Source organism: Pseudorca crassidens, chromosome 13, assembly GCF_039906515.1.
Source record: "Pseudorca crassidens isolate mPseCra1 chromosome 13, mPseCra1.hap1, whole genome shotgun sequence".
Taxonomy (NCBI): domain Eukaryota; kingdom Metazoa; phylum Chordata; class Mammalia; order Artiodactyla; family Delphinidae; genus Pseudorca; species Pseudorca crassidens.
Genome location: NC_090308.1, coordinates 47,259,967 through 47,277,985, shown reverse-complemented (window position 1 = coordinate 47,277,985; position 18,019 = coordinate 47,259,967). Strand labels below are relative to the sequence as shown.

The 18,019-nt window shown below is 42.9% G+C and overlaps 1 protein-coding gene across 4 annotated transcripts in view; it reads right to left on the bottom strand.

Annotated features, from left to right (window-relative positions):
* The window catches only part of FYN (FYN proto-oncogene, Src family tyrosine kinase), a 209,662-nt gene that overhangs the window by 55,425 nt on the left and 136,218 nt on the right, over positions 1 to 18,019 (bottom strand). Inside the window, exon 4 of one of the 4 annotated variants that reach the window (XM_067702327.1) lies at positions 12,790 to 12,928. The exons of the other annotated variants lie outside the window; for them this stretch is intronic. The gene's annotated coding sequence lies outside the window, so the exon portion shown is untranslated. The remainder of the gene's footprint in view (positions 1 to 12,789; positions 12,929 to 18,019) is intronic. 4 annotated transcript variants of the gene reach the window in all.

Sequence of the window (18,019 nt, the reverse complement as noted above, 5' to 3'; positions counted from 1 at the left end):
CTCCAAGGCATGACTGACTGAAGGAGTTTCACCATTTGTTGTTGGTGTCGCTTCATAAGACTGGTAAATATCTTGCTCACTTCACATTAACTCTTCCCTGGCGGAACACTGTCCTGAGCGTCTTACAAAGGCCAACAGAAGACACTGCTTGTCCCAGGTCCTCTTTTCAGGAATTTCACTGATCTGCTTTAGTTAGAGGATGTGAGACCTGAATCACAGAATCACATCATTTATATCAGTGGTTCTCAGCTGGGGGTGACTTTGCTGTCCATGACCAAGGGACATATTTGGTTGTCACAGCCTGAGGGTAAGGGGTACTGCTGGCACCCGGTGGCAAGAGGCCAAGGACGCTGCTAAACATCCTACAATGAACGGGACAGCCTCTAACTACCAAGAATCACCTTGCCCCGAATGTAAATGTGTCAAGGTCAAGAAATCCTGATTTATGAAGAGGAAAAGAATTATAGCTATATCTTTGAAACAGTTTAAGTGCTGTTTCCCTTATATGCATGTGATTGCCTTCCTTAGGAGAATGGGCATGCTAGGGGGAAAACGGCAGCTTAAAGAATGGACAGAATGCTGTTTTTTTTCTCTAGAAGTTTGCTCCTTGTGATAGAGGCAAGAATCTAAAACCAATGAGAACTCTCAGTACAAACTACCCTTCCAATTCCATCAAAACAAAACCCTACATCAGAAACTTACTGAAAACAGGACCCTACATCCAACCAAACTAAGAAAAGAATAATCTTTCAAAAATCTACTAAAAAACGTATTACCACTGTAATAAATGCCTAACAGCTTTTATATAATTCTATGAAATAATGGAAGGAAACAAATAGTAAGCTCCTTGCAGGCAGCGATTATTTTTCAGTTTTTGTTCCATCATTGCATCTCCAGTGTCCAGAACAGTGCCTGGAACACAGTAGAAGCTCAAAAAATATGTGTTAAATGAGTAAATGCAAAAAACCCAAACTCTATCAGAATCATTTTGGAGAAAACAATTCTCTTTTATACCACTTTGTGTGTGTACCATTTTGAGTAAGCAATGTTTCTGCACAGATCTTGTGTACTCTCTTCACTTCACTGACAAACATGAAGAAAATGAAATAAATCGGTAAATGTGGGCTCGGTCATTAAAACTTAATCACAATGAAAATATCTGTATACGAACTTGTGGTCTTCTTCCTCCCACTTGAGGTGGTCAGACTAACCATTTCCTGATGAAAGAATCAGAAGATGCTATATGAGTTGTACTCAGTGTGACTTTGGGCTCCTTGCCACGAAGCAAAGTTCTGAGCATTCGGGTTAAAATAAAAACATCCTTATTTCGTACAGTTCTGTGGTGTGGCTTTTATGGCCTGTGCTGTGGGTCCATCATGAACATATAATGCACTAATACATTTGCTCAAGATCCGTGGGGCACTGGGAAACGGTGAATAACGCCACTTGAAAGTGGGGCCCTGGAGGGACTCTGATCAGTAAATCATACATCATGACCTCATGACCATCGTCCTCTGTGCTTTGCTATGCCTAGAAAAACTGATGCACAGCACTGTGACCAGCAGGACCCTGTTCTTGTGGTGAAGCCCCCTATTCTCCAATTCTTCTGTAAACGGAAGGGCTCTGTTTCTACTATGTAAGTAAAACCTGATTTACTTAAAATTTCCTTAATTTGCTCATATGTGACACAAGAGCATTAAGCAACTCGGGCAGAAATTGCCAAAGAGAGAATCATTCAAGGATTGCCACGTCCCCTTCCTGTGAGCGGGCATGATGGACGTCATCAATCCATCACAGCGCCTTCTGGTGCTACACCACGTGTGGCCTCAGAATCCCTCTTCACATAGCCCTTGAGTGGTTGACTGAAGCTGACATGAAGGATGGAATCTGTCTGCTACTCTGGGCATAGGCTACTTCGATCCAGAATGAGTCTGGTCAAACGTACATTCCCTCCACTGATGCCACAGACCCCAGTCTGGTCTGCTAGACGCACATTCAACACAGATACGCTCACATTTCCTCATATGCCAATCAATAAAGCAACATCTGTATGCCCAGGTTATAACATCGCAGGACTTGTGAGATTTTAGGTGTGTGAGAGAGCTAGGTACCAGAAAAGGAAAAAGGCCACTGGCAGTCTTCTGCAAAAGCAAATTACTTTCTCTTGAGACACATAAATGGGATGGCAGGAGGAGGAAGGTGAAACTGACAACAAATAACTTTAATCTCAGCAGTGTAAGCGCGATGCCTCAGAAACCAGCCTAGGTGGGTGTGGAGAAGTGAAGGGCCCTCCAGCATAAGTGGCATCCTTGCTCCCAACAGCCCAGACTCTGGAGAGTGATGGTGAAGCCACACTGGCCTGTGCTCTGATGTGGCATGTTTCCTGGGGCTGTCATTCACCATCCCTTTAGCTGGTCTCTGCTTTACCTGGGCAGGTATCACAATGAAAGGAAAAGAACGAGAAAGGGAACTGAACTAAGAACCTAGAAACCAAACACAAGCAACCCAGATGGGGACAGCTGGAAAAGTATTGAAAGCTGAACTGTAGATAGACTGCCCAGTTTCACACACTTCTCTGGGAGAAAAGCAAAAACTGGCGGTTTAACGAGCAAACACCCTTTTCCAGTCAATAGTAATAGCATGAGGCAAAAGGATACGATGTGGCAGAGACACATCAGAAATGTGTCGACTTCAGCACAGAAGATTCACGGCAGGGGACTCCCGATTCTTGTAAAATCAGAAATACTCACAAGAGTCAACCTGAGGTGTTCTGCTGTGTTCTCGATAGGGAAAACTAATCCCTTGAAAGTTTAGGGAAGGCTTTCCTTAATTTTCCCCACATAACTACCAGAAGCAGGACATTTAGAGAGAGAGGAGGGCCTCACTGGTAGCAATGGTAGTTGGGCCACAGCATCTGTCACCCCAATGTTTTAGCATTTTCAGTCCTTTACAGTGTGGCTTTTCTCTTTGTGGGACCCTGGGTTCTGACACCCCATAGGGAGTGCGGGCAGTGCTGTCTTCTGGGGACAGCCAGGGCAGAGATGCCAGGGATGACTGGAGAGAAAGCAGGCTGGACCCTCTTTGAAGCACAAACATTCTCCAAGGCCCTGAAGCAGGGAAAAGGTTGCAGCTGGGATGACACTTGAGAGATGTAAATACTTGAGGCCTGAACCACGCACAGCACTGGTGTTGGGTCCAGCCAGTGGCCCCAGCTCCGCTATGAAAAAAGAGCACACAGGACTCTGCCAGTGAGGGAAAATCCTTTTTGCTGCCAACTGGAAGGAAGGCGTGAAGTACATGCCTTGCTGAAAAGGTGGTGCAGTAGGCAGATCTCTAAGGTGTGCCCAAGTTTCCCACCTCCAGTGGTTAAGTCCTGGATAATCCCTGGGACTTGTGGATGATGGGATCAGCACTCCTGTGATTAGGTTATCTTCTTTGGCACAGTTGACTTTAACAGAAGAGGGATTATCTTAGATGGACCTGACTTCATGAGGTGAGCCCTTGAAAGGGATAGGCTCTTTCCAGAGGAGCAGATTCAAAGTGTGAGAGGCATTCCATGGGAGGGATAGTCTCCACTGCTGGCTTTGAAGACAGAGGGGGCTATGTGGGTGGCCTCTAGGAGCTGAGAACGGCTCCCAGCTGGCAGAAAGCAAAGAAACAGAGACCTCAGTCCTACAACCACAAGGAAATGAGCTGGGTCAAGAACCCAAAGAAACCTGGAAATGAATTCTTCCCTAGTCAAGCTTCCAGATGAGAACGCTGTCAGTCAATACACTGAATTCAGCTTTGCGTAAGAGCCCAGCCACACTGTGCCCGGACTTGTGACTCAGAACTGTGAGCTGATAAATGGGTGTTCTTTAAGTCACTAAGTTTGTCATAATTTGTTACACAGCAATAGAAAACAAAAACATCTTTTGGTGGGATGAGGCACCACAGAGATGAAGGCTCCAATCTCAGCAGTGATGACCAATATCAAATGAAAGCTCACTCCAAGCCAGGCGCTGTGCTATGTACTGGAACATGTTGTCTCACTAAATTCTCATGACAGTCCTAAGACGTGGGATTGCTATTTCCCCTCATTTTACAACGGAGGAACAGAGAGGTTTGGGAATTTGTTCACAGCTCAGTCAGGGGTGGAGATGGGATTTGGAGCCAGACAGACTGATTTCACGGCCAGCACATGGCGCCTCTACACTAGCCTTGCCTCCTGCTCCACGGAATCCTGGCTACCCACAAGGGTGTGGGTGCGAGGGTAGGAGGTGTGGAGGGAGAGACCTGTGGGGAAGACCCCTGACTCCGAAGAACCCAACCTCATGTGCGTGACTAATGAAGGCCCTGATTTCAGGGACTGGGCCCCACTGCTCCACATTCACGGCCCATACCCCCTAAGACAGTGGGCTCTGCAGGGGTGCTGGGACCACGCCAGGCGTGGTGAGTCACCAGCTTCCCTGATGTGGTTTGGCATCTTAATGAACGTTTAGCCAATGCCATTAAAGCAGCCCTTAGTTTCCTGATACTTCCTAGATGTGGAGCGGTATTTATATACACCACGAAGGAGTTAGCACTGGGTTCCTTGATGTAAAAGGGAGCTGTCCTACTGCACTGAAAACATGATGTGCTTTACATCGTATAAACTTTCTGGAACACGTTTACTGCATAAACTGAGCTATACATGTAATGTTTCCTCCAAGCACAAAAATAACAGATTTCTACTCTTGGTGGAGCCCTGAGAGGAAGAGCCCCCCACAAACACAGGTGATAAAATATTATACCTTTGGGGTAAGAAGGCTGATGTAAAAGCAGGAGTATCTACAATGTAGACACTAGCCACATGCAGCAATGGGAGAACCAGAGCCTATTTAAAAATCAAGTCAAAACTTTGCTTCAGAAATAATAAGAGGTGGAGTTGGACCCATTCGATCATTTACACATGGCTTTGCAAAGACCCTCTGGAGGGCGAGGAGGATGGACCTTGTTCCACACCGCACAGCAAGGGAACCGAACTAATAGAAATCACTCTTAAAATGTCACATTACTTTAAGAAAAAGCCACATTCCTGGCACCTAGAATATTTGTTGGCTTCCACTCTCTGGCTTCTCCTGTTCAAATGACCCCCACGCCACAAGGCAGCAGCTCACACTCCGGCAGTTCTCCTTCCCTCTGTACAACTTTCCGTGCCCCAATGCCCAGGGACCCACAAGCACCTAATAAAAAAGAAATGGAAGCATCAAACCCCAGTGGTGAGATTTAACACTGCAGTCAACTAACTGCTGGAACCAGTCCCAAACCCAAGTGCGCAAATGAGGTTTTAATACCAAACTGTGGAAATGCTCCAAAAGGAGCGAAGAACATTTTCTTCTTACATTCACTTCACTTGGGATGTCAAGGTTAAGACAAGAGTGAAATGGCGATAAAAATAAAGATGTATTTTAACTGTCTATGCCAAACAAAGGGTTCTGAGAGAATTAGGGCACTGATTGTTCTTCAGGCCTTCCACCACCCCTTTTTAGACCTTAGAAAAGTTCCCTGTGGTTAGCATTTTAAAATTTTATCTATTTTTATTGAGATATAATTCATATTCCATAAAATCACCCTCTTAAAGTATACACTTTAGTGGTTTTTAATATATTTGCAAAGGAAACCATTACCACTATCTAATTCCAGAACATTTTCATCACTCCAAAAGAAACCTGTACCCATTAAGCAGTTACTTCCCATCACATTCTCAGCCTAGCCCCTGGCAAGCACGAATCTACTTTATGTCTCTGTGGATTTGCCTATTCTGAGTATTTTATTTTTAACATCTTTATTGGGGTGTAATTGCTTTACAATGGTGTGTTAGTTTCTGCTTTATTGTTATATTCACTTTGTTAAGTGAATCAGTTATACATATACATATATCCCCATATCTCTTCCCCCTTGCATCTCCCCCTCCCTCTCACCCTCCCTATCCCACCCCTCTAGGTGGTCACAAAGCACCGAGCTGATCTCCCTGTGCTATGCGGCTGCTTCCCATTAGCTATCTATTTTACGTTTGGTAGTGTACATATGTCCATGCCACTCTCTCACTTTGTCCTGGCTTACCCTTCCTCCCTCCCCATATCCTCAAGTCCATTCTCTAGTAGGTCTGTGTCTTTATTCTCGTCTTGCCCCAGGTTCATGGCCACTTTTTTTTTTTTTAGATTCCATATATATGTGTTAGCATACAGTATTTGTTATTCTCTTTCTGACTTACTTCACTCTGTATGACAGACTCTAGGTCCATCCACCTCACTACAACTAACTCAGTTGCATTTTTTTTTTATGGCTGAGTAATATTCCATTGTATATATGTGCCACATCTTCTTTATCCATTCATCTGTCGATGGACACTTAGGTTGCTTCCATGTCCTGGCTATTGTAAACAGAGCTGCAATGAACATACTGGTACATGACTCTTTTTGAATTATGGTTTTCTCAGGGTATATGCCCAGTAGTGGGATTGCTGGGTCATATGGTAGTTCTATTTGTAGTTTTTTAAGGAACCTCCATACTGTTCTCCACAGTGGCTGTATCAATTTGCATTCCCACAAACAGTGCAAGAGGGTTCCCTTTTCTCCACACCCTCTGCAGCATTTACTGTTTGTAGATTTTTTGATGATGGCCATTCTGACTGGTGTGAGATGATATCTCATTGTAGTTTTGATTTGCATTTCTTTAATGATTAATGATGCTGAGCATTCTTTCATGTGTTTGTTGGCAGTCTGTATATCTTCTTTGGAGAAATGTCTATTTAGGTCTTCTGCCCATTTTTGGATTGGGTTGTTTGTTTTTTTGATATTGAGCTGCATGAGCTGCTTGTAAATTCTGGAGATTAATCCTTTGTCAGTTGCTTCGTTTGCAAATATTTTCTCCCATTCTGAGGGTTGTCTTCTCGTCTTGTTTATGGTTTCCTTTGCTGTGCAACAGCTTTGAGGTTTCATTAGGTCCCATTTGTTTATTTTTGTTTTTATTTCCATTTCTCTAGGAGGTGGGTCAAAAAGGATCTTGCTGTGATTTATGTCATAGAGTGTTCTGCGTATGTTTTCCCCTAAGAGTTTGATAGTCTGTGGCCTTACATTTAGGTCTTTAATCCATTTTGAGCTTATTTTTGTGTATGGTGTTAGGGAGTGTTCTAATTTCATTCTTTTACATGTAGCTGTCCAGTTTCCCAAGCACCACTTATTGAAGAGGCTGTCTTTTCCCCACTGTATATTCTTGCCTCCTTTATCAAAGATAAGGTGACCAAATATGTGTAGGTTTATCTCTGGGCTTTCTATCCTGTTCCATTGATCTATATTTCTGTTTTTGTGCCAGTACCATACTGTCTTGATTACTGTAGCTTTGTAGTATAGTCTGAAGTCAGGGAGCCTGATTCCTCCAGCTCCGTTTTTCATTCTCAAGATTGCTTTGGCTATTCGGGGTCTTTTGTGTTTCCATACAAATTGTGGAAGTTTTTGTTCTAGTTCTGTGAAAAATGCCAGTGGTAGCTTGATAGGGATTGCATTGAATCTGTAGATTGCTTTGGGTAGTAGAGTTATTTTCACAATGTTGATTCTTCCAATCCAAGAACATGGTATATCTCTCCACCTGTTTGTATCATCTTTAATTTCTTTCATCAGTGTCTTATAATTTTCTGCATACAGGTCTTTTGATTCCTTAGGTAAGTTTATTCCTAGATAGTTTATTCTTTTTGTTGCAATGGTAAATGGGAGTTCTTTATTTCACTTTCAGATTTTTCATCATTAGTGTATAGGAATGCTAGAGATTTCTGTGCATCAATTTTGTATCTGCTACTTTACCAAATTCACTGATTAGCTCTAGTAGTTTTCTGGTAGCATCTTTAGGATTCTCTATGTATAGTACCATGTCATCTGCAAACAGTGACAGCTTTACTTCTTTCCCAATTTGGATTCCTTTTATTTCCTTTTCTTCTCTGATTGCTGTGGCTAAAACTTCCAAAACTATGTTGAATAACAGTGGTGAGAGTGGGCAACCTTGTCTTGTTCCTGATCTTAGTGGAAATGGCTTCAGTTTTTCACCATTGAGGATGATGTTGGCTGTGGGTTTGTCATATATGGCCTTTATTATGTTGAGGAACGTTCCCTCTATGCTTACTTTCTGGAGGGTTTTTATCATAAATGGGTGTTGAATTTTGTCGAAAGCTTTCTCTGCATCTATTGCAATGATCATATGGTTTTTCTCCTTCAATCTGTTAATATGGTGTATCACACTGATTGATCTGCATATATTGAAAAATCCTTGCATTCCTAGGATAAACCCAGTTTATCATGGTGTATGATCATGGTGTATGATCATGATGTATGATCCTTTTAATGTGCTGTTGGATTCTGTTTGCTAGTATTTTGTTGAGGATTTTTGCATCTATGTTCATCAGTGATGTTGGCCTGTAGTTTTCTTTGTGACATCTTTGTCTGGTTTTGGTATCAGGGTGATGGTGGCCTCATAGAATGAGTTTGGGAGTGTTCCTCCCTCTGCTATATTTTGGAAGAGTTTGAGAAGGATAGGTGTTAGCTTTTCTCTAAATGTTTGATAGACTTCACCTATGAAGCCATCTGGTCCTGGGCTTTTGTTTGTTGGAAGATTTTTAATCACAGTTTCAATTTCAGTGCTTGTGATTGGTCTGTTCATATTTTCTATTTCTTCCTGGTTCAGTGTCAGCAGGTTGTGCCTTTCTAAGAATTTGTCCATTTCTTCCAGGTTGTCCATTTTATTGGCATAGAGTTGCTTGTAGTAATCTCTCATGATCCTTTGTATTTCTGCAGTATCAACTGTTACTTCTCCTTTTTCGTTTCTAATTCTATTGATTTGAGTCTTCTCCCTTTTTTTCTTGATGAGTCTGGCTAATGGTTTATCAATTTTGGTTATCTTCTCAAAGAACCAGCTTCTAGTTTTATTGATCTTTGCTATCATTTCCTCCATTTCTTTTTCATTTATTTCTGATCTGATCTTTACGATTTCTTTCCTTTTGCTAATTTTGGGTTTTTCTTGTTCTTCTTTCTCTAATTGCTTTAGGTGTAAGGTTAGGTTGTTCATTTGAAATGTTTCTTGTTTCTTAAGGTAGGACTGTATTGCTATAAACTTCCCTCTTAGAACTGCTTTTGCTGCATCCCATAGGTTTTGGGTCATCGTGTCTTCATTGTCATTTGTTTCTAGGTATTTTTTGATTTCCTCTTTGATTTCCTCAGTGAGCTCTTGGTTATTAAGTAGTGTGTTGTTTAGCCTCCATGTGTTTGTATTTCTTACAGATTTTTTCCTGTAATTGATATCTAGTCTCATAGTGTTGTGGTGGGAAAAGACACTTGATATGATTTCAATTTTCTTAAATTTACCAAGGCTTGATTTGTGACCCAAGATATGATCTATCCTCGAGAATGTTCCATGAGCAGTTGAGAAGAATGTGTATTCTGTTGTTTTTGGATGGAATGTCCTATAAATATCAATTAAGTCCATATTGCTTAATGTATCATTTAAAGCTTGTGTTTCCTTACTTATTTTCATTTTGGAAGATCTGTCCATTGGTGAAAGTGGGGTGTTAAAGTCCCTTACTATGATTGTGTTCCTCTTGATTTCCCCCTTTATGGCTGTTAGTATCTGCCTTATGTATTGAGGTGCTCCTACGTTGGGTGCATAAATATTTACAATTGTTATATCTTCTTCTTGGATTGATCCCTTGATCATTATGTAGTGCCCTTCTTTGTCTCTTGTAACAGTCTTTGTTTTAGTCTTTGTTTTAAAGTCTATTTTGTCTGATATGACAATTGCTACTCAAGCTTTCTTTTGATTTCCATTTGCATGGAATATCTTTTTCCATCCCCTCACTTTCAGTCTGTATGTGTCCCTAGGTCTGAAGTGGGTCTCTTGTAGACAGCATATATACAGGTCTTGTTTCTGTATCCATTCAGCCAATCTAGTCTTTTGGTTGGAGCATTTAATCCATTTACATTTAAGGTAATTATTGATATGTATATTCCTATTACCATTTTCTTAATTGTTCTGGGTTTGTTATTGTAGGTGTTTTCCGTCTCTTGTGTTTCCTGCCTAGAGAATTTCCTTTAGCATTTGTTGTAAAGCTGGTTTGGTGGTGAATTCTCTTAGCTTTTGCTTGTCTGTAAAGGTTTTAATTTCTCCGTCAAATCTGAATGAGATCCTTGCTGGGCAGAGTAATCTTGGTTGCAGGTTTTTCTCCTTCATCACTTTAAATATATCCTGCCACTCCCTTCTGGCTTGCAGAGTTTATGCTGAAAGATCAGCTGTTAACCTTATGGGGATTCCCTTGTGTGTTATTTGTTGTTTTTCCCTTGCTGCTTTTAATATTTTTTCTTTGTATTTATTTAATTTTTGATAGTTTGATTAATATGTCTTGGTGTGTTTCTGCTTGGATTTATCCTATATGGGACTCTCTGTGCTTCCTGGACTTGATTAACTATTTCTTTTCCCATATTAGGGAAGTTTTCAACTATAATCTCTTCAAATATTTTCTCAGTCCCTTTCTTTTTCTCTTCTTCTTCTGGGACCCCTAAAATTCGAATGTTGGTGCATTTAATGTTGTCCCAGAGGTCTCTGAGACTGTCCTCAGTTCTTTTCATTCTTTTTTCTTTATTCTGCTCTGCAGTAGTTATTTCCACTATTTTATCTTCCAGGTCACTTATCCATTCTTCTGCCTCAGTTACTGTGCTATTGATCCCTTCTAGAGAATTTTAAATGTCATATTTTGTGTTGTTCATCACTGTTTGTTTGCTCTTTAGTTCTTCTAGGTCCTTGTTAAACGTTTCCTGTATTTTCTCCATTCTATTTCCAAGATTTTGGATCATCTTTACTATTATTATTCTGAATTGTTTTTCAGGTAGACTGCCTATTTCCTCTTCATTTGTTAGGTCTGGTGGGTTTTTGCCTTGCTCCTTCATCTGCTACGTGTTTCTGTGTCTTCTCATTTTGCTTAACTTATTGTGTTTGGGGTCTCCTTTTCACAGGCTGCAGGTTCATAGTTCCTGTTGTTTTTGGTGTCTGTCCCCAGTGGCTAAGGTTGGTTCAGTGGGTTGTGTAGGCTTCCTGGTGCAGGGGACTAGTGCCTGTGTTCTGGTGGATGAAGCTGGATCTTGTCTTTCTGGTGGGCAGGTCCACATCTGGTGGTGTGTTTTGGGGTGTCTGTGGCCTTATTATGATTTTAGGCAGCCTCTCTGCTAATGGATGGGGTTGTGTTCCTGTCTTGCTAGTTGTTTGGCATAGGGTGTCCAGCACTGTAGCTTGCTGGTCGTTGAGTGGAGCTGGGTCTTGGTGTCGAGATGAAGATCTCTCGGAGATTTTCACCATTTGATGTTACGTGGAGCTGGGAGGTCTCTTGTGGACCAGTGTCCTGAACTTGGCTCTCCCACCTCAGAGGCACAGCCCTGATGCCTGGCTGGAGCACCAAGACCCTGTCATCCACATGGCTCAGAATAAAAGGGAGAAAAGGAAGGAAGGGAGGGAGGGAGGAAGGAAGAAAGGAAGGGTATGAAATAAAATAGTTATTAAAATAAAAAATAATAATTAAGAAAAAAAATTTAAAAAGTAAAAAAAAAACAAAAAAAACCAGACAGAACCCTAGGACAAATGGTAAAAGCAAAGGTATTGAGGCAAAAATCACACACAGAAGCATACACATACACACTCACAAAAAGAGAAAAAGGGAAAATATATATATATTGTTGCTCCCAAAGTCCACCTCCTCAATTTGGGATGATTCGTTGTCTCTTCAGGTATTCCGCAGATGCAGGTACATCAGGTTGACTGTGGAGATTTAATCCGCTGCTCCTGAGGCTGCTGGGAGAGATTTCCCTTTCTCTTCTTTGTTCTCACAGCTCCTGGGGTTCAGCTTTGGATTTGGCCCCGCCTCTGCAGGTAGGTCGCCTGAGGGCGTCTGTTCTTCACTCAGCAGGACGGGGTTAAAGGAGCAGCTGATTCGGGTGCTCTGGCTCACTCAGGCCGGGGGGAGGGAGGGGTACGGATGCGGGGCGGGCCTGCGGCAGCAGAGGCCAGCGTTACGTTGCACCAGCCTGCGGCGCGCCGTGCATTCTCCCGGGGCAGTTGTCCCTGGATCACGGGACCCTGGCCTTGGCGGGCTGCACAGGCTCCCCGGAAGGGGGTTGTGGATAGTGACTTGTGCTCGCACACAGGCTTCTTGGTGGCAGCAGCAGCCTTAGCGTCTCACGCCCATCTCTGGGGTCCGCACTGAGAGCTGCGGCTCGTGCCCGTCTCTGGAGCTCGTTTAAGCGGCGCTCTTAATCCCCTCTCCTTGCGCCCCAGGAAACAAAGAGGCAAGAAAAAGTCTCTTGTCTCTTCGGCAGCTCCAGACTTTCCCCGGACTCCCTCCCGGCTAGCCGTGGCGCACTAAGCCCTTCAGGCTGTGATCACGCCGCCAACCCCAGTCCTCTCCCTGGGATCCGACCTCCAAAGCCCGAGCCTCAGCTCCCAGCCCCCGCCCGCCGCGGCGGGTGAGCAGACAAGCCTCTCGGGCTGGTCGGCACCGATCCTCTGTGTGGGAATCTCTCCGCTTTGCCCTCCGTACCCCGTGGCTGCGCTCTGCTCAGTGGCTCTGAAGCTTCCCCCCTCCACCACCCACCGTCTCCGCCCGCGAAGGGGCTTCTAGTGTGTGGAAACCTTTCCTCCTTCACGGCTCCCTCCCACTGGTGCAGGTCCCGTCCCTATTCTTTTGTCTCTGTTTTTTCTTTTTTCTTTTGCCCTACCCAGGTACGTGGGGGAGTTTCTTGCCTTTTGGGAGGTCTGAGGTCTTCTGCCAGCGTTCAGTAGGTGTTCTGTAGGAGTTGTTCCACATGTAGATGTATTTCTGATGTATCTGTGGGGAGGAAGGTGATCTCCGCATCTTACTCTTCCGCCATCTTGAAGCTCCCTGAGTATTTTACATAAATGGAATCATGTAATACATGGATTTTTTGACTGGCTACTTTTGCTTGGCGTAACATTTTCAGGATTCATTCAGTTTGTAGTGTGACTTAGTACTTCATTCCTTTTTATGGCTGAAAAGTATTCGATTGAATGGATACATCACTTATTGCTTACCAATCATCAGCTGATAGACATGTGGTTTGTTTCCACTTCTTGGCTATTATAAATAGTGCTGCTGTAAACATTCATGAACAAGCTTTGGTGTGGACATATGCTTTCAATTCTCTTGGGTTAACATTTTAACACATAAGGAATTTATATAGATAAGAAAACTCTAAGATTAGGTAAATGGGAAAGCATGTGAATTGGCAATTCAAAGAAAGTAAAAAACAGCTTGTGAAATATATTTCCCTTCAGTGGTAATCAAAGAAACACAATTTAGATTAGTGAGATACTTTCACTTCTAAATTAACAATCATTTAAAAAGATGTTTGCCCAACAGTGATGACTATTCTCATACACTGCTGGTAGAAGCAGAAATTAATGTATAACTTTTTGTAAACCAACTTCAATATTATCAAAAAATCTTAAAAATGGGTTTGCTCTTTAACCTCTAAATCTGTGCTAGAGACTTAAAAAAAAAAAGACACATGAAGAGATCCTATGAAGTGTTATTTATAATTTGAAAAATTATAAATATGCTAATTATTTAAGAAGGCAACGGCTAAGCATATCGTAAGGCCATAATGTAAAGTTAAGCACAAGTTGAAACTTATACTTACAAAAAATTATTAGTAATATGGAAATATTATAATATTTTTCATTAATATTATAATTAATGGAAAATATTATAATATTTTCCTGTTATACTAAGAAGGATCACATGATTGCAAGTATATAACAAATGCCTAGCAAATTCTTTAGAAGGAAAGATACCAAGATGCTTGCTGGTGGTATGTAGGGGATAATGCCATGAATGATGTTCTTCCTTCTCTGTTTCTTTATTTCTCAGATTTTCTATACTGAATCCACCAGTTTTAAAAATGAGACTAAATCACCTTTACTTGTTAATAAGAAAGGTCCTTTTAATCTTATCAATTACTGACTTAATTTGTATATAAGTTGATAGCAACCACACAATGATGAAGTATGCATTGTGAACTGAAAAATTAAGAGAGGTAGAGAAAGTGATTGATTCCCAAGCCTGTTAAGAGGCAACCTCTCCTTCCAGAAGGTGTCAAGATTAAAGGTACCAAAGGACAGAGAGACTTCTGAGTGTGTTTTCATCACATCTGTGCTGGGAAGAGGCAGTGAGGGAGCAGAGCTGAGAGTGAGTGGCGAAAGCACATAGAACCCCCAATAAAAATCTAATTAGGGGCACAGATTAAGCAAAGCTGTGATATATAATCAACTCAGAGGACCATGTAGGTGGCAAGTGGCAGAACCTGGGATAATAGAATCAGGAATGGGGTGGCTGGGTTAGTGGGTTCTTGAGAATCTCTGGGCCCCATGTCCTAGGTACCTGGGGAAACCCAGTAAACCCAGGATGACAGTACTCGTTCAGGTCACCCTTGAAACGCAACCAAGGAGCTCTGGTTACTGAGGACCTCTCTGTAAGTGAGGGCCTGAAGACCCCACACTGGCACGACTCTAAGAAGGGGTGGAGGATGAAGCAAAGTACTGTTGTTCTTTGGATGCCTGTTACAGGCAAAGGGACCTGTTTAGGGCACCAGGCAGAAAAATTCTGTATTTTGCTCTCATTTTCATCTTGTTGCCTTCACCCTTTCCTTTTGGGACGTTCAGCCTGGCCTTCTGATGCTTTGACTTTTGAGCCACAATCCCTAGAATCTGGGGCAATCCACGTGGGGCATGGAATAGTAACCAGCACTGGTTTATTCAACCTGAAGTTTTTCAGAAACACAAAAGATGCGACAAAGATGTTTCTTCCTAATGTAGATCTTTAGAGTTAAGCCTCTTTCCACTCTCCTTGGCTCTGTTCTATAAAAACAACCACAGAAAAACAAAAATAAAAACAAAAATGTGGGCTTCTATTCGTGAACCAGCAAAGAGAAACGGGAAAGTCAGTGTCACATCTGGGCCAGAGTGGCAGAGACTGGCTTTCTGGGCTTAAAAGGCCAAGGGCCCAAGGGTCAGGCTGTCACCTGGCGGAGCCACAAGAAGACACATTAGCACAAAGCGGCTGTTGTGACGCACAAGGTGTCATCAACACCCCCTCCCCACCAATGCAGAGAATGAAAGCCGAGGGGGTTCACTCTCCAAGGCCGTCATCAACACCCCCTCCCCACCAACGCAGAGAATGAAAGCCGAGGGGGTTCACTCTCCAAGGCCGGACAAAACCCAGCTCTGCCAATCTTTCCAGTCTCTACAGAGGTTCCTTGCCAGATGATTCTGCAAATGCGGCCTCCTCCTTTAAAAAAACAGTGAATTCTTTTTTCCTTTAATTCACCAGTTCCAGCCAAGAAGATCCATTGCTTTAAAGAAACAGAATGGACTTTGAATAAGCATATTTTTGTTCTTCTTTTTGCCCTTGAGCTCATGTTTGTGTTGACCGCGCCTCCGCTTTCCACCGATTACTTATCTGGTTATGAAGTCAGAGCCCATCAAAATCTATTGCCCTGAGAATTTGGTGTTGGGGCCATTTGCACTGTTTTTGGAACTGAGGCTGGCGCCTTTTCTTTGAAGCAGGACATGAAGCCTGGTCCCTCCTCCCCTGGATCTTTATGTTGGCACTTTCTCAAGTTGCAAGGAATCAGCGACACCAGCAGTCATAACTTTTGCATCCCTTGCAGTGGTTTAGAATTTCAAAGCTTCTCAGCAGCTGTTTTGGTGTGAATGCTGATAAAGTAGCTGTCAGAAAACTGACCCCTCTCTAATTCCCCGGTCTCTACCGGGACAAGGAACCACTGTGACAGTGATGACGGGGACAAAGGGAGCAGAGAGGCCAACCGCCTCTAGGCAGCCTCCTCCCACCACCTCCTCGCCTAAAGGAAATGAGGACAGTCTCTGCCTTCCCTTGAGTTTACATTCCTTACCCCTGGTGGGCCCAGGCTGGTTGATTATGTGGTACCTGCTCCAGTGAAGCCTTCTCAAGAGGTCTCACTCATGAACGCAAGCTGAGTACCAATACAGACACAATGAAATTAAAGGAGGGGGATAACAAGCAGGAAGAGGAGAACACGGAGTCCACTGAAGGCAGTCAGTGATGCTTTCCCCAGCAGCCATAAAAACAGTATTTGGGATGACAAATTGTGGCCACTTTATATGGGAGGAACATGGGTTATGTGGGCTAGATCACTTGTTGATGACCTACTTGGCAGGTGAAATCCAGTCAGATGTATGTTAACAAATCCAAAAAGGGAAGACTTAGTTTATATACCAGCAAACATTTTATAAACGCTATTATAAAATTTATGGTAAAGCAATTCAGTAGTGACTTTTTGCTTGGCATATACATGAGGCAGATTATGATTTTTCTCAGAGTGTTGTCTTGCAGAATAATTGAACTTGAGGTTATCTCCTTAATGATGACAGCACAGCTGTTTATCTTCCCTTTTTCTGAGAGCTTGCAGGATTCTGGTGTCAGATAGGGTTGCCCTGGGCCTGAAGGGACAGAGGCCCAAATCCACATGACTGAAAATAAATGAGTAGTAGTATCCTACTGACAGGATAAAAGCTGGTGAGGGGTGTGGCAGACTTGTAGCTGTGCCACCAAATCCACCCCACTTCTTCCACAGTCACAGAGTTTTAGGCTGAAGACTAAAATTTTCAGACTCCCTTGCAGCTATGTGTGGCCATGTCACTTAATTCTGGCCAGTTGGTTGACAGTGGATGCTATATACTCAACCCTTGCATTCCTTAAGAAAGACTGGGTTGCCCTCCATTGTCTTTCCCATTTCCTGTGGGCTGGAAAGTGGATGTGGTGCCGGTAAACTGGCATTAACCAGGCAGAGGATGGCAACCCACCAGGGAATGGCAGAGCAGTAGGACAGAAGGAACCTGGGCCCTGGAAGGCCTTGTGGAGCACAGCTTCAACCACCCTAAAGCTCTGATCTTGAGTGTAACATGAGAGAGGCATGAATATCCATCCTGTGTGAGCCACTAATTTTCTGGGGGAAGTGAGACTGAGTCTTTTTGTTATAACAGGTGGCCTGTACCCCAACACAAGGAGGAAGTAAATCTAACACAGAGGTAAAGGGAAGCTCTGTTGACCACTTGTTTGCTTTTTCCCCAGACTCTAAAACCAATCAGAGCTTCTGACCTCCTTTGATACTGACAGTTAAACTTGGATTAAGGCAGGTTAGTAGGATAACAACCAAAATGAATTGTAACAATAGCTACCATTTATTAATAACTTACTTTCTTCTTGGTACTTCACATATGGTATTTCATTCAATCTGCAGAACAACTTTGAAAGGGTATTCCACAGTAAGGAATCTTGGGCTCACAGAATTTAAGTAACTTTCCCAGAGTTACCCAGTCAGTAGGACCTGGATCTAATTACCCCATGTTGCCTTTTGAGAAACATGCTCTGCTCCTCATTAAAAGATAGATTTAATGATGTGACAGGAGCTGGGCATTGCTATGTCCTATAGTTTTTATTTTATTTTTTACACTATGGCTTAAAGCACTCTTTCTTACTGCGGTTTTCAGAAGACCCGACTATGTCCTCCCCTTCCCTTTGTTGCTAAAATGAAGAGTAACTCATGATCTGGCTCGAGCAGCTCAGGCACTGATGCCCTGCTTTGGTCTTAACCCACCTCCTCCCTTGCCACACAGCAGCTCCATTTCTCTCTGGCTCTACCCTAGGGTTGCTAAGTACAGCTGTTCTCCTCCTGAGCTGCTGGAGATGAAGTTAAGAAGAAAACAGAAACAAGAACAAAACTTCTCCCATCCTCCCAAACAAAAGTTACTCAGAAATCACCATAGTAACAAATCACCAGTTTTCAGCTGTTTCCTCTCCCTTGCATTCTTGTCTCTCTGCGCACATCCTTTTATTTACATTCAGCCCTACCTCCAGCCTTTGTTCAGCAAACACATTCTGATCTTCCTTAAGTGACAGTCACTGTGTCAAGGG